General features: G+C 47.3%; 1 protein-coding gene across 3 annotated transcripts in view; it reads left to right on the plus strand.

Annotated features, from left to right (window-relative positions):
- Positions 1-6,864: 6,864 nt before the first annotated feature.
- The window catches only part of SEMA5B (semaphorin 5B), a 282,708-nt gene continuing 275,070 nt past the window's right edge, over positions 6,865-14,502 (plus strand). For 2 of the 3 annotated variants that reach the window (XM_069780963.1, XM_069780966.1), the window contains exon 1: positions 6,867-7,434. The gene's annotated coding sequence lies outside the window, so the exon portion shown is untranslated. Of the gene's footprint in view, positions 7,435-14,502 lie in introns of all 3 variants that reach the window. The other variant, XM_069780967.1, reaches the window with a different exon arrangement.

Consider the following 14,502-nt stretch of genomic DNA (forward strand, 5'->3'; position numbering starts at 1 on the left):
CTGTTGTGCCTTATATTTGAGATGCTACTGCTACATGTTGTGATGGCCAAGCTGAAGGAAGGATGTGATGTTTTGGAGAAGAAGTTATAGGGGGTTTAATTGCTGGAAATGCAAAGCAGAAAGCTTCTCTCTTAGTGCACTAGCCCGCTCTGCTGCAATCATTTTTCTTTATTGACATCCCTGGCTGTGCCAGCAAAGGGAAGCAGACACTCTCCGTTTGGAAGCAGTGCAGCGTACAGTCTAATGCGACAGTGTTCTTAGCTTTCTGTTAATGCAATGTTGCGGTATCCCACAATCTGTTTACTGAGGTACTGCAAGAAAAAAGGTGGCTGTCTCTTCCAGCTTTTTTCTTTAACAAAAACAGGCCACGTTGTAGTAACATCCAGCTCAACCTCTTCCTGGTGTTTAGGTTTACCAATGATAAAATAACAATGAATATTCATATTCCATGTATTACTAGCTCTCCTTAGGACAGCTCAGCCTAGGCCCAAGATTCCCTTTCATCACAGAACTGCTTCCACCACCTTTCTTTTTGTGTGGGAGAGAAGAAGCCGCCTTGCCTCAATGAATCAGCCAGTGAAGAGGGTAGAGAGGGCTCTCTGTGGGAGACCTCCACCTCTTTGTACTTCACAAGGAGGTTTCCCTAAAGCAGAGCCTTCCATCGCATTGCCAAGTCACAAAGGGGTACATTGCAGTTCAAGAGGGAACATGGCTACAATGTGCAGATCTAAGCTATGTTCCCCTAAAGTAGCAGGCAGAGCTGTTGGGTTTAGTGTTACATTTCAGGTTTGTTGTTGAGAAATGTCTCAACCTGTGAAATTGTACCTATCCTGTCTAGGAATTTGAAACCACGTTTTCCCAAAGATCATGGATCTGTCTCCATCAGTTCCAATGGGCCTCCTAAGACAGGAAAGATTTTATGACTCGGTCACAACAATCATAGGTGAAGCTACGATACAGTTTCTTTTTTAAGACCTTATTTTTAATACCTGTCTGAAAATCTGCAAAATGGAGAGTTGAAATTTAAAATAATTGGCCTCTGCCTAAAGATGAAAATACGCTTTAAAGGCAGTTCATATTTTGATTGAGAAGGCTAAAAAGGTTTAATTTTAAAAATATTTTTTTTCCTCCTGACCTTTTAGTTTAAACAGCCCTGCAGCCGAAGTGGGTGAGATTTGAAAGTGAATTGATTTTGATTTAAATTAAAAGCATCTGAATCACATACTGAGTAGGTTCGGTATGGTTTTTAGTTAAGTTCATTAAAAACAAGCAAGTATGGAAGGACACCATATTAACTGAGTGCTACAAACTTCCTAAGTCCTCAGAATGGCTCTTTGGTCATGAGTTCCAAATACTACAGGAGAATTACAATCTGCTGAACAGACATTCAGTTTTACCAGCATGTTCACATTCCCACTCTACCGAGAATTGTATTTTCCAAACCAGATACTGCAAGCTGCATTACCAAGACATTGGTCATCACATAAGTGGGTGGAGGAAGGAATGCTAATACTTTCAAAACCTGCTCACATTTAGACCCAGACTTTGCAGTAGAGCACAGCTCCCTGGACATAACAGTTTTTGTATAAGTGAGTCCCTGTAGAGCTTTTTAATGTAGCTGTTTAAAGGAAAATTAAAATAGGGTGAGATACTGCAAAGGTTGTAATGGGAACTCACAGTGTTGTGCTCATCTTTGAGCTGAATTGCCTAAGGTTGGATACAAAGTCAGTAGATAAGCTGTCAACAGCCCTGAATTCACTTTCCATTCAAATCTGGTTCTTGTACAGAACATTCAGTGAGACGTTTGATGTGCCAAACAACATGTCTTTAAATTAAAGTTTAAGTCTTACTGTAAAGGTACCTATACTCCCCAGGGAAAAAAAAAATCCCACTTATATTTGCCAAGGAAGTTTTCAGTCCCTCAGATAATATATATCTAGGAGCACCATAAAGGTGGTCAGTGCTAGGTTTTACACTTCCAGTCTCAAGGCAGAAGTAATTTCCAATAAACACAGCCTCTAGGCTCAGAGCTTGAGTTAGAGGAGCAGGGAAAGCAGTTTCTGATGTAGTATCAAACCTCCTAATGGTGTTGTTAAAAACTAATTTTTCACTGCTTCTTTTATTTGCCAACAAATAGGTGACTGCTAGGTGCTGTATATCTTACCTCAATGTGGGTGCTCACTGGGCAATTACAAGTGTCTCAGGTTAACATTCCTTCCCTCCTGGTATATCACGTAGTTAACTTTTACATTTCATGAATCTTTGTCTGCAAACAGGGACCTTTATACTTCTGTGAGACTCAGTGGGAATACTCAGACCTGCCTCTATTAAGTATGATGACTTTTGCTGACTTCCTCATGTCGAGTGACATATGAAAATTGGCAATTAATAATGCCTGGCTTCAGAGGGAGAAACAATTGTATATCACTTGTCTGTAGGCAGCAGAGGCTTCAGATGTAATTCTCTGAAAATAAAGCAGTTGTCCCAATTTAAGCTCATTTGATTTCTTTCCAAGTGAAATACAGTCACTCCAGTGATAGACTCGAGTCATTCCTCTGTATTTTTCTATTTGTTCCATCACAGCCTCTTCTCTCCAGGGAGCTCATTTGTATTCTCCTGCTTTCAGGTCATCTGACTCTTAGTTCGTGTCATGGATTTAACTTTGCCTTCTCTTTAATATAAATTAAAATGTTACTGTCGCCACCAGACTGAGCCTGGAAACCACAACTGTGACTATTTAGCAACCTATTTTAAATTCAAGAAAAAAGCCATGTACCTAAATATTTTATGGCTAATGGCCATTTGGCTTCAGATCTAGATCTCAGTATTCAGGATAATGCTTACTATCACTATTATTGCACGCCATTGCTTTTGAGTATTTGCTGATATTGTATTTAGAAATGCTTTTTTCCCCTTTTGAGAAAACACTGCATCATCTAGAAGGGAGTTTAGGCTCCACTTGGGTCAGTTGCTTGCATCAGCATAAAGTTGTAAAGAACATTTTGCCGCATATATTTTGACTGTTTTCCTCATGGCAACCCCGCTTCTCCCCTTGCAGCGCTATGGGGAGATAAAAACTTGTAGTCAGCTACTGAAGTGACTGGCTGAACACATGTGCTCAGCTCTAAATTTAAGCATAATTTAAAGTTTTTGCCACTGACATATGCACTTTCTCCTTCCCTCAGTCTATGTGAAATGGTCTGGCCATCTACAGCAAAATTACTTTTCTAATGAGACTGCTACTACTGTGGCATCGTGGTCCAGAGATCAAGTCTGGGTGAATATTGTCGCCTAGCCTCCAGACGATGAGGCCAGAGTCAAGATTTTCCTCCAGATCTCCCCCTAAAACATCTACCAGTAAAGCTTATCTGAACGCCCAGAACAGCTCGAGTTCAAGCAGGTCCGCGCGGCCAGTTCGGTCATAGATTGATTTTCTGTGTGCAACTGCAGACTAACACAGCCTACTGTGGTTGGGCTGCAAAATGCAATGCTAGCTGCGATTTGGGGTACTGTCTTCGGATGACCTCACTCACAAAAAGCCTGGGCCTGATCTCTTCCTGCCCCACAGAGCTCTGTTCTACACTTGCAGGTCCTTGTCCCCACCACCGCCCAACGGTACACTTGGTGTTATCCTGCCGCCTTCTGCCCCACAGGCCAAAGTCCTGTCATCCCTCCGAGTTTTGTTCCTCCTCCCTTACAGCCCGCGCCCCTGCTCCGTTTAACTCTCCCCCGTCCCCTTCGGTGCCCTGCACCGCTCCGCTTAGAGGCAGCAAAGCTGGCCCCTGTTCTCCGCAGGCAGTGGCACTCCCCCTTGCACAGGCACTGCTCTCCAAGCAATGGGTCTTGCCCCAGCTCCCTACAGCCCTCACTCCTCCAGCCAGCTCCCGGGGAAGCGGTGCCAGACCTCCTGCTGCCCAAGCCGCCGGCTGGCCACGCAGCCCGCTCACACGTGTGCGCTACACAAGCCCACACCGTGCGCAGGCACCCGCCTGGATCGGTTCCCCGCCGGCTAAGGGGGTGCGCCCCCGGCCCCGGGTGACCCCGCGGGTAGGGCGGCTCCGTGCCGGCGTGAGCCGGGCGTGTGCTCGGGGTCTCGGCCCGGTGCGGCGCCGGGCGCATCGGGAGGCACTAGCAGCACCTAGCGGTGAAAGCCTGCCCGAGCGGCGGGGAGGGCGCAGCGGGGAGGACGGGGCTCCGCCACAGACCTCTTATTTTTGGTGAAACTGCACTTTGCGCTGGCTAGAAACCATCCGCAGCGAGCACCGTGTCTCTCCCTCATGCGGGACTGGGGGGACAAGCCAGGAGAAGAGCAGAGTAAGGGGCGTTCCTCTAGCAGAGGTGGCTCTGCACAGAGGTGCAGGTCAACACCTCTGCGAGCAACTGCGATGGGTCTTGCCAAGAGCTCAGTCTCCGCCAAGCCCGGAACGGGAACCTGGTACATCCTCTCCCTAGTGAGGCTTAGGATTTGGAGACTGAAAACAAACTGATAGAGATCACTTCACATGCAATACCCTGACTTTTCCCATGGCATTTCTGTCTTTTTCAAAGAATCTGAACTGTACCGCTTTGCGTCACAAGCCCTTTACTAAAAGGATTTGAGTAGTTTCCCTGTCTGGCCAGTGATTTTGGAGATGTCATGCTGTGTAATGGCATTACGGTGTCAGGACCTGTGTGTCCAAGGAAACATTATAGGACTTTAATTTATGTGCACCTTTACTCATGGGTGTCTGAGCAATGTGTGCACACACATGACCAACAGAAGTACTGCCAGCTTTGGGGGGAAAACAGCAAAATAGTAGCAGGAAAATGCTAGAAGAAGATTTTAGGGCAAACTATCTTCTCTTTAATAGAAAAGTGCTATCCATTAGACCTTTACATGTTGACAGACATTGGGAAAACAGTTTATATGATCTCATACTACTTACTGTTCAATGCTCAGTGCTTCATCTGCAAGTCTTAGGAGGAAGAAAGGTTGAGCCAAGTCTTCTGGAAATTACATGTGTATTTGCGGCATTTGGTGAGGTGTTTTATCCCTGAGGCTTAGATAACCAAACCACCCCGCTCTATAGTAAAACTGAAAAAGAAAGCCAGTAGTGTCCCAGCACAACAGTACAGCCCTGCACTGTGTTCTGCTCCGAACACCCAGGCTGCTGTACATCATTATTTAAAATTTAATTTACTAAATTGAAAGATATCATCCTGCATATTAGGGAAATAGAGGAGCTTGACAGTTATTTACTATTCACGTGTAAATTAAGACAGCACTCTAAGAATATGCTATCACAACAAATCAGCTAAAGTTTTTCCTGTAGGTATTCAGAAGAGATGGGGATGAAAAAAGAGGGGCAGATGCGATGCCACTGTGCATGGGGCAGTTTGCTCAGCACCTTCCAGACTATGCCTGACTTGGGGCTTATCCCAGGGTTTTGAGCAGAATACATAGCCACATTGCAACTAGTTTGTACCCATTAACTGTCCTACACTTTCCAGTGCAAGTTTTAAAATGGAAAGCACATTGAAAATGCTATACATATAAATAATGTATCAACTGTTTCTAACAAGCTGTATCCAAAAATGCATTATTGCATGAGTGTAGTGATATAGTTACTTGATTAAGGAAGAACTGAGAAATTAAGAACAGGCAAATAATTGCATATTGTATTATGGTCATTGCAGTGGATCTATGCTGTTACTTCTCTGAGACGTGAATTGGGAGAACACCCACTGCCACCACAATTGGCTGTCATAGCATTGATGAGCCATCATACAATTACGCTGCTCTTATATAGCTATAACATACTGTCAACATGAACGACTGGATCAGTTTACAGAAGAAAAAAATCCCAGTCTCATATATGTACACATACATACGCAACGGCATCAGTGCAGGCCATTCTATCTGGGGATTCAGCTGATAAATAACTGAGGCTCTTATCTTCCGATTTTTAAATGTCACTAAACCAGCCCAGATGTATTTTTATCCTTTTGCTGCCAGGCTGCTTGTCCAACAGCAGAGATCATGCTATAGCTTTATGCGGTTGCCGCTAACGGTGTACAGGCACCGCGCAGCACCGCGGGGACACCGAGGCCCATCAGCCACTTGCAAAAACACGTTTGATGGAGTCGTGCGTGTGTGTGATCCAGCGGTTCCCCGCGGGCTGCCCCCGGCCAGCAGCGCCGGGGCGGCGCGGGGCTGCGGCCGCTGCCGACCGGCCCCGGGGCTCGGCGGGCCGCGGAGCGGAGCGGAGCGGGGCGGGCGGCGTTCCCGCCGGGCAGCGCACAGCGGCGCTGCTTCTCCCTTGCGCTCCGCGCCGCGTACGCGCCTCGCCGCGGATTTTCCGCCGCCGTCTCCGCTTCGGCGTGAGAAAACTTTGACGCTTCCCTCCCCAGGTTCATTTCGACCCCGTTCGCCCCCGGCGAGCCGGGGCGCATCGCGACGGGGAGACGCAGCCTCAGCCCGGGCCCCGGCCGCGGGCAGGGCGGACCGCGCTCCGCCCAGGGCTCGCTGCAAGCCCTGCCGGGCGGCTTCTCCAGGAGGCCGCTGCCGCGGGGTCTGCACGGCAGCCCTGCAGCCCGACGCCCGGCCGGAGGGCCCGCGGCCGCGACTCCAAGCCCCAGCCCGGCGGCTCCCCCGCGCCCCGCTCCCATCCCAGGCACCGCCACAGCAACGCTGCCGGCCCTACCCCTTCCAGCAGGGAGGGAAGGGGGGAGGATTTAAATACAAGCATCGCTCCGGCGCTGGCTCTTAACCTCGCTCGCGGCTGGTGCCTCTCCTCCACCCTCAGACCTCCCCACGCCGGCGGCACTTGAACCTGCCCGCCCGAGAAGTGTGCCATCCCCCTATCCCCGACCCCCCCCCACCCCGGGCCAGCCCCGCCGGCCGCCCTCCGCAGGGGTCCGGCCGCGGAGCGCCGCCCTGCTCCGCGGGACCCCCCGCCGGCCCGGGGCGGCCGGCTCCGAGCGGCGGGGAGGGCGGCGAGGGCGATTCGCCTGCGAAGAAATGCCCTGTTGAACTTTGAATATATTAGTTGACATCAGTGCGAGTTGGGGCTGCCAGCCCCTAGCTCCCTCCTCCTTCCCTACCTCCTCCTCCTCCGCCTCCTCCCTCTCCTCCCCCCGGTCTCCGATGGAAAGAGTTGAAGCCGTGCTGATAGGAGCCTCCTGGAAGAGACAGCGGAGCGCAGGGGAGGACTTCGGTCCCAACTCCGGCCGCGCCGCGGGGACGCTGCCCGCCGCCGCTCGCATGGCCCAAGGCGGCGCTCCCTAAGCGCCGCGCTGGGGAGAGCCGCCGCTCCGCTCCCCTGCTCGCCCCGCGCCGAGCCCAGCCCCGCCGAGCCGAGCCGCGCCGCGCCGAGCCGCGGCTGCCCCCGCTCCTGCGGCAGCCGGAGCGCGATGTGCCGGTGAACCCCGCACCGGGAGCCCGGCGGACACCCCGTAAGCGCAGCGCGGCGGCGGGCCGGGGGGCGGGCGGCGGGCCCGGCCGCGGGGAGGGGGCGCCCAAACTTCCCAACTTGGCGGGGGGCCGGGGCGAGCGGGCTGCGCTGGGATGGGGGTCCCGGGGAGGTGGGGAGCGCCGGGCTCCTGCCCGGCTCCGCCGCCCCCGGCGCAGCCCTGCGGCGGCCGGCGCGGGGCAGCGCCGCGGGGTGATGGAGGGGCCGGGGGCACCCTGCGGGGCGTGGGTGTGTGTTTGTGCATGGCGCTCGGTGCGCCGTCCTCCTGCCCCCCGCGGGCTGTGGAGCGAAAAGGGCTTTTCTTGTCGCTGTTTTTGCAGTCCGGCAGCGCTGGAGAGGACGTTAGGTAGGAGGTGGCAGTGGAGATGGTTTCTTTCCCCTTTCTCTCCCCTCCACCTTCCCAGCTCTCCCTAAACCCGCTGAGCCGGGCTGTGGCGAGAGGGAAGGGGGTGCAGTGGTAGGAAGCCGGATAGCCTAGACGGAGGGATATTAATGATTTTTTTTTTCAGATGGTAATTTGTCTTTGTGGTAGGGGTGGCCCGTTAAATTTCAGCTCACGTCCTGATGGAGATCAAAAGCGAAGGGGAGAGGGAGAGGGAAGCAGAGCGCCTTGTGCGGCTCCTTAGCTCCGTGTATTGTTAGAAACTTATGGGGCCGGGGGGGGGGGGGGGGGGCAGGAGGGAGGATTCCCAGAAACAACCTTTGTGGATCCAGCTCCAACACCCACACCAAAAGTTGGAGATCTGTATTTTCCAGCAGTACCATCTGCTCCCCGGTGCTGCCCAGGAGCACGCATACTGTTACGCCTCAGAGGAAACAAACAAAAGGTGTGCTTGCCAAGTCGGTGCTGAACCTGTCTGTTCATGGGCTTTTAGGTGGAGCGTAAGTATAGAGGAGTATCTTTATCCTAAAGGTTCACTGTCCTCTGTTGGCTCAGTTCAGACTCGTAGATAATTTCCTGCCCTTAAAAAAGGTCTCCAAACATGGCAGATGCCAGGTCCTGGGGGGGGGTGTTGTTTTTATTTTTGGCTGTGTTTTAAATTTTTTCTTTTTTTTTTTTTTTCCTTGAACTAGTTATGCATGGATATATAAGTTTGGGATCATATTAAAGTTTCATTTTTTTATTGTGCAAGTGTTCCCTCTCATTACAGAAAATACTTCTTTTCCTAAATTATAGTCTGAGCGGCAAGAGGTTAGCTCTCTTTGCCTCTGGATGGGTTCAGTGGTAGGCTGAGACCCCAAGCCGACTGCACTGCGAACAAAATAGAAACCAACTAAGTTAAAAGTTATAATGGGCTTTGATTCTTACTGCTGTTTGAGATCAGTAGAGATCCCGGGTCAGTGAAGGCAAGAAGCAGGAGTGAGAGTAGCTGGAACAAGCTACTCATACAGAAAAGTGCTCTCTTGATTATATGTGTGATTTGTAAGCACCCAAGGGAGAAAACTGGTCATAAACTGCAGAGAAGGTGGCAATGGGAAAAAGAAAAATCCTGCTGATATTTAACCAGATTTTTTAATAGAGATTTCATTTTTGAACAGCCACTTGAATCATCTTTTTTCATTTTTTCTCCCTTTTGTACTAAAACTTTTCTGTTCAGATTGGATTGGATGATAAGTAGACTCTGCACTAGGCAGGCTATAGTAGGGAATCTCTGCATTTTATGTTATGCCTCTTGCGTTTTCAGTGAAGTGGAGGCAATTTCTCCTTTTTTTCTCTCTATCTTGCTTTTTTTCCTCAGAGAGGTTAAGTTTTTGTCCTTCCCTGTCAGGGACATGTTAATCCTGAAGTCATGGAGGGGAGAGAGATCCCGCCATTCAGAATATAGATATTTGCTTTGTTCATCCCCCCAGCCTGTTAGGCTGATGGAATTGGCAGTGGCTGCCCTTTGTGACCTCCCTCCCTTCCCGCAAAGAGCTGGGGCAACCAGGGAGGAGAAAATGTGCAAACTCCAGCGAGTGAAAAAGCACAACCCCAGAAGACAAAAGGCTTGAACAAAGAGATGTAGGGGATGAGTGTCTGTGTGGGGAATGACTTTGAACAAGGTGGCCCCTATCAGTTTGCGTAGACTCAAAAAGATGGCATAAGGATGGGTTCAGCAGGAATACGTGTAGCCTGATAGAAACTCAATACAAGTGGTGCCATGGGATTTTATTTGGTTTGCAGTAAGATGAAACAAGCGCCCAAACAAAATGGCTTTGGTTGTCCAGTTTGATTGCCCTTTATTCTCCAGGCAGACAGCTGACTTGGGGGAACATACACCCAGACTTTATAGTCTTTGCTTCTTACCTTCTAGTTAGTTGTAAAAGTCCTACTTGACTTGGGCTGAGACATGGGTCATTGTTAGAGGAAATGTTCCTGAGAGAACAGGAGAGCAGTCTCACTCTGTGATATTAAACGTGGCTTGAACAACGGATTTCTATTTTAATGAGGATTAATAATCATGTGAGCAGTCATGCTAGGGTTAAACAAGACCATCTGCATGAATATGTTTTCCTGAAAACAAATACATGACATGAAAAGTTTCTGTGTGAAGCCTAGGCTGTTGACTTGCTGTTTGGCAAAAGGGGGCAGTATCAAACAACACCACAAAGCAATCCGCTGCGCCGCTGCCTTTCTGCCTCGAGTACTGATGTGTGCTGTATCTACTGGGATCTTGGAATTTAGGGTGTTATCTGGTACCCTTATTCAGGTGATTCCTTGTGAAGACATCAGGGAGGTTAATTCACTGCATAAAAGGTGCAGGATCAAAGCTGTCATTGTTTTACTTCGTGGTTGCATCACTTCCATGTGCTGGTTTGACCAGTGAAAGCTTGGAAATTAGGGACAATGCTGTATGATTGCAAAGCTACTTTTGTTCACATTAGGTGGGCTGAGAGCAGTAAACTTAACCTGTTCTTACTCCACTGATTTTAGGGAGAGCATGATGAAGCCCTAGCTTTGGATTGCTGTTCATATAAATGCCCTTCAAGGAATTGTCATCAGTTTCCATAGTAAGAAAAGCAAACGTTTTCTTCTCTAAATTTAACTTTCTTTGAAAACTCATTTATTTCCAGCCTAGACAAATATATTGATCTGTCTTATAAAATACTGGTTTTAGAATGCATTTAAAAGCCTTTTTACCTTTTATTTATCTATATGCCTGGAATCATTAGATTAGCATTTCTTAGTTCGTTTTTTACTGTGAGCCATGGGTAATTTTATCGAGGGTCTGTCATTGAAAAGCCATGCACTGGACTCCAGCTTTGTCAGGTCTCCTAAGTGCTGCTCACTGCCTTCCTGGCACGAGCTGCAGCAGCAAGTGCAGACTGGCCCCAAGAGAGAGGCGAAGTGGTGAGGAATACAGAGTCTGTCGTAGTAACATGAAGATGTTCTACTGCCAGGGCAGTGCCAAGATCCAGGGTTTAGGTGCAACCTAAACTTCAGTGTGAAGTCTGCAACTGGATTTGCCTCGCTTCAGATCATGCCCAACCACATCATTTCTGGTGTAAAACTGAAAAAGGGAAATTTAGTCATCTGCAGATAGTGGTGGAGGCAATTCAGAACGGTTCTCTAGGGTGAAATTCATTGGTGTTCGTTGTGCAGCAGATACGTAGTATCAAGTCATGCTGAGATTGCCAAGTCAGTCTTAAGTGATGGACTTACTTACCTTTTACAGACTGAATACTGTGAAGGTGAATTGCCACTATTTTAGGTTGAATCTTTGTGATTTAGTCCAGGAGACAAAGCGTGGAGTATTACAGTGCTATCCCTGCTGTGCCTTCAAACAGGCTGCGTCCGAATATGAGTGTTGTTGACTTTGAGGATCGAGTCAACTGTTCTTTGTTATTGATCTGTTGCCTTTTTTTTTCTTCTTAAGGAGGAAAAAACCAACTCACTGAAGGGAGTATGGCAGCTGGTGTTATTGTAGGGATTCTCTTCCTTTCACACTGTGTGCTGCTGACTCCTCCAGCGTGCCCAGTACCAGGACTCATCCCATCTCTGTCCATGGTGGCAGTTTTCATTAGTTTCAGTGGGAGATGTCTGAATATGAGATACAAGACTTCGACAGGTATTTGAGCCTGCAACTTGTGTGGACAGTGCCTTGCTTGCTAGAGATTATTCTTCAAGCACAGTTAGCCTCAGTATTTATTTCACCTCTATTCTCATTGTTGTCCAAAAAAAATACTGCATGACAGCAGTTATTCCTTACCCCAGGCTCAAACCATGTGAGCAAAGTGCAGCAGAGCTCCTACAGCACAACTGTGACTTTCAGTATGCAAGGTCTCCTTGACTACAGCGCTGCGACTCCCGAAGTTACGTCTGCTTCAGCACTCATATAAAGCACAAATTTTTAAGGTCCACACAAAAACACTCAGAGTGATTTTCTGATGATGAGTGTATGAGTAGTGATACTCTGGAAGTATTACTGTTATCAAATATGTATCTACAAACCAAATGGGTTTGTTTTGTTTCAGAATGTAATAAGTCTGAGAGGTAATCTGCATGTGAAGGATGTTACCAAGTTACAGCGTATGTCTCTGAATTGGTGACAGGGCTATTCATGTGCTTATAATTAAGCATATACCAAAGCACTGTGCTGGTTAAGGACTGGTGTGTCTTTATTTACTTATTAGTGAGCTTTAAATGAGATCATAAGTAAACATGCTGATTACTAGTCTTAATCCCCAAATCAATTGTGAACTCCTTGGGAGTTTATAAATAATCTGTGTAATTTCATTGTTCTTCAGTAAGGGGTCAATTGCAGAGACGGCACAGGATATTTTCTTCCCAGAAGCTGCTGTGAAGGAGCTTGATCTTACAAGGTGCTACATGTTCTTCATTTGTGTTAACGCGTCTCTGGGAAGCAGCACCCTACATGATCAGACCCTGATAAACACAAACGTAGCAGTGTCTGATCTCAGTGGGTCACCTGCTTTGTTGAGCAGGCTAAATGCTTATGGGCTTGCTAGTCTCAATATATAACATACTCCCTATTAGACTGTTGCTGGAAGTGAAATAAATTGCTGAGTGCCGATTTCAAAGGTTTGATTTTATCCATTGTGCAGCAATACATGACCAGCTGGGACAGAGCAACCTGCAGAGAAGAACCATAGCCATCAGTTTTATCTCTGCCAAATACTGTGCTGCATTCAAAAGTTTAATCATAACTTCAAACCCATGAGGCAGCCTCTGTAATTGGGAATAGCATGTGATCTGGTGATGCCAAATGGATCCTCCAGTAGCCTTGAACCCTCCATGATATGGAGGACATACCCTGATGCTGGATATGCTCAGGTGTTAAGCAGAGATGCTGTCTGCAGTCCTGCAGAACAGCCAGGCTAAGTCCTATGTAGATGATCTATAAGCTATTTGCAGTTTAAGAGTTTATGGCTTCTGAAGTTTGTGTATTTTGCAGATTGCTTGTGCCATAGTCTTCAAAAACTGTTAGCTTTTAAGACAAGCAGATGGCTTTAACAAAATGTATTTGCTGGCACCTGGAACAGGTGGATCTGGAATCAATTTATGCAGTGTGATTTTTTCCACACCCCTTTTGGAATAATTTTATACCCTGGAGCCACCTAAGATGCTTATTATGTAGCCAATAGGGAACAGCTTCTGTCTGACTACATAAGATTTTACACATCTTTTATAGGTAATGCCTAGATTGAAATGCAAAATTTAGTGCTGGGAGTGCATGCGAATTTGTGAAACTCCCTGGAGAAGATGTGGGTCCGTGTATCAGTGAATGAATTATGCTCCTCCATAGACAGAGAGGGCTTTTTTTAGTGGTAACAAATGTCCTGTGTTTGGTGTTTGTCATTTTAAAAGTAGTATTTTTCATTTCAAGTGCAAACCTTGTGCAGGTTACTGATGTAGAGTAAAAATGAGAAAATAGCTTTAACTTTATTTGAAGGGATAACAGAATGAAAATTTCTTATGTGGTATGAAAGTGTCCTGACTCAGAGATCGAATTGGTGTTTCCAAAATATGGCTGTGATGGTTACGACTAGTTAGATGAGAAAGGAAAACATCCTGCCTGTCTTCTCGAGGGGCAGGAAACAAACTCCAATGAGACCTTGGCCACATTCTCATTCTTGCAACAGAATCAGGGCCAACAAGCTTACCTGGCTGTGTAGATTCATAATAACTTCGAAGAGGTTTTGAGTGGCTGCTGGGACCATCTGCACAACTCAGAGGTAGAATTAGGAACTAAATCTGGGAACACTTTTGCGCCAGCCTCTTAAGGGAAGAGGATGCTGACTATGGATGGCCTGTTGGGCAGGTTTAATTGCTTTGCTGTGTTGCGTGGCCACATGGAAGTTTAGTGTGCTGTTTCAGCTAAAGGTTGCTTACTTATCTCCTACGATGCTGATTTACAATAGATCAAAGATTGGGGCGGGGGGGGACGAGAAAGGAAAGGGTAGGAAGTTCACTCTGGATAACTCAGTTTGACAGGATAATATAGTAAATTCAAGAACATAGAAAGAGATGCTTTTTGAAGCCTGTATATATAATGCAGGGAAGGAAAAATTGGCTCGGTCTCAAAAGTTTGTTAGAGTGATTACAGATCTCCCTGCCCTGCCTCACGTTCCTTTCTCTGCTCTCTCTTCCTGATTGAAGATGATTGTCTGCCAGAAGGAGATTTTCAAACACATGGTTTGGACAGGGCAATCAGTCTATATTTATAAATCACTTAATATTTCACTCTCTGACATTTTTGGGGTCCGCTCCACATATGAAGGGCATTTTCATTAAAAATACAAAGCTGAGACTCAGTTTCTGCCTGTGTCTGAGGTGCTCCTCCAGTCCAAGAGAGCTTAGCTTTTAGTTGTGACTGCAGTTAGCAACCACCTATTTAAAATAAAAGACAACAGGGGAAAGAATATCTTTAGTGGCTTGTGGTAGGATAAAGATACATGCTTTATTCAATATGAGCAAAATAGGACTATGCACTGTAACTATGCGCTGTTCCAATACTGATGAAGGATGATGTCAGGTAACACATAATACAAATTACAAAGAATTCCACAGTTCCTGCTTTGTGAGGATAATCAAGTGATACAATAGTGC

This window comes from Haliaeetus albicilla, chromosome 4 (genome assembly GCF_947461875.1).
Source record: "Haliaeetus albicilla chromosome 4, bHalAlb1.1, whole genome shotgun sequence".
NCBI classification, from domain to species: Eukaryota; Metazoa; Chordata; class Aves; order Accipitriformes; family Accipitridae; genus Haliaeetus; species Haliaeetus albicilla.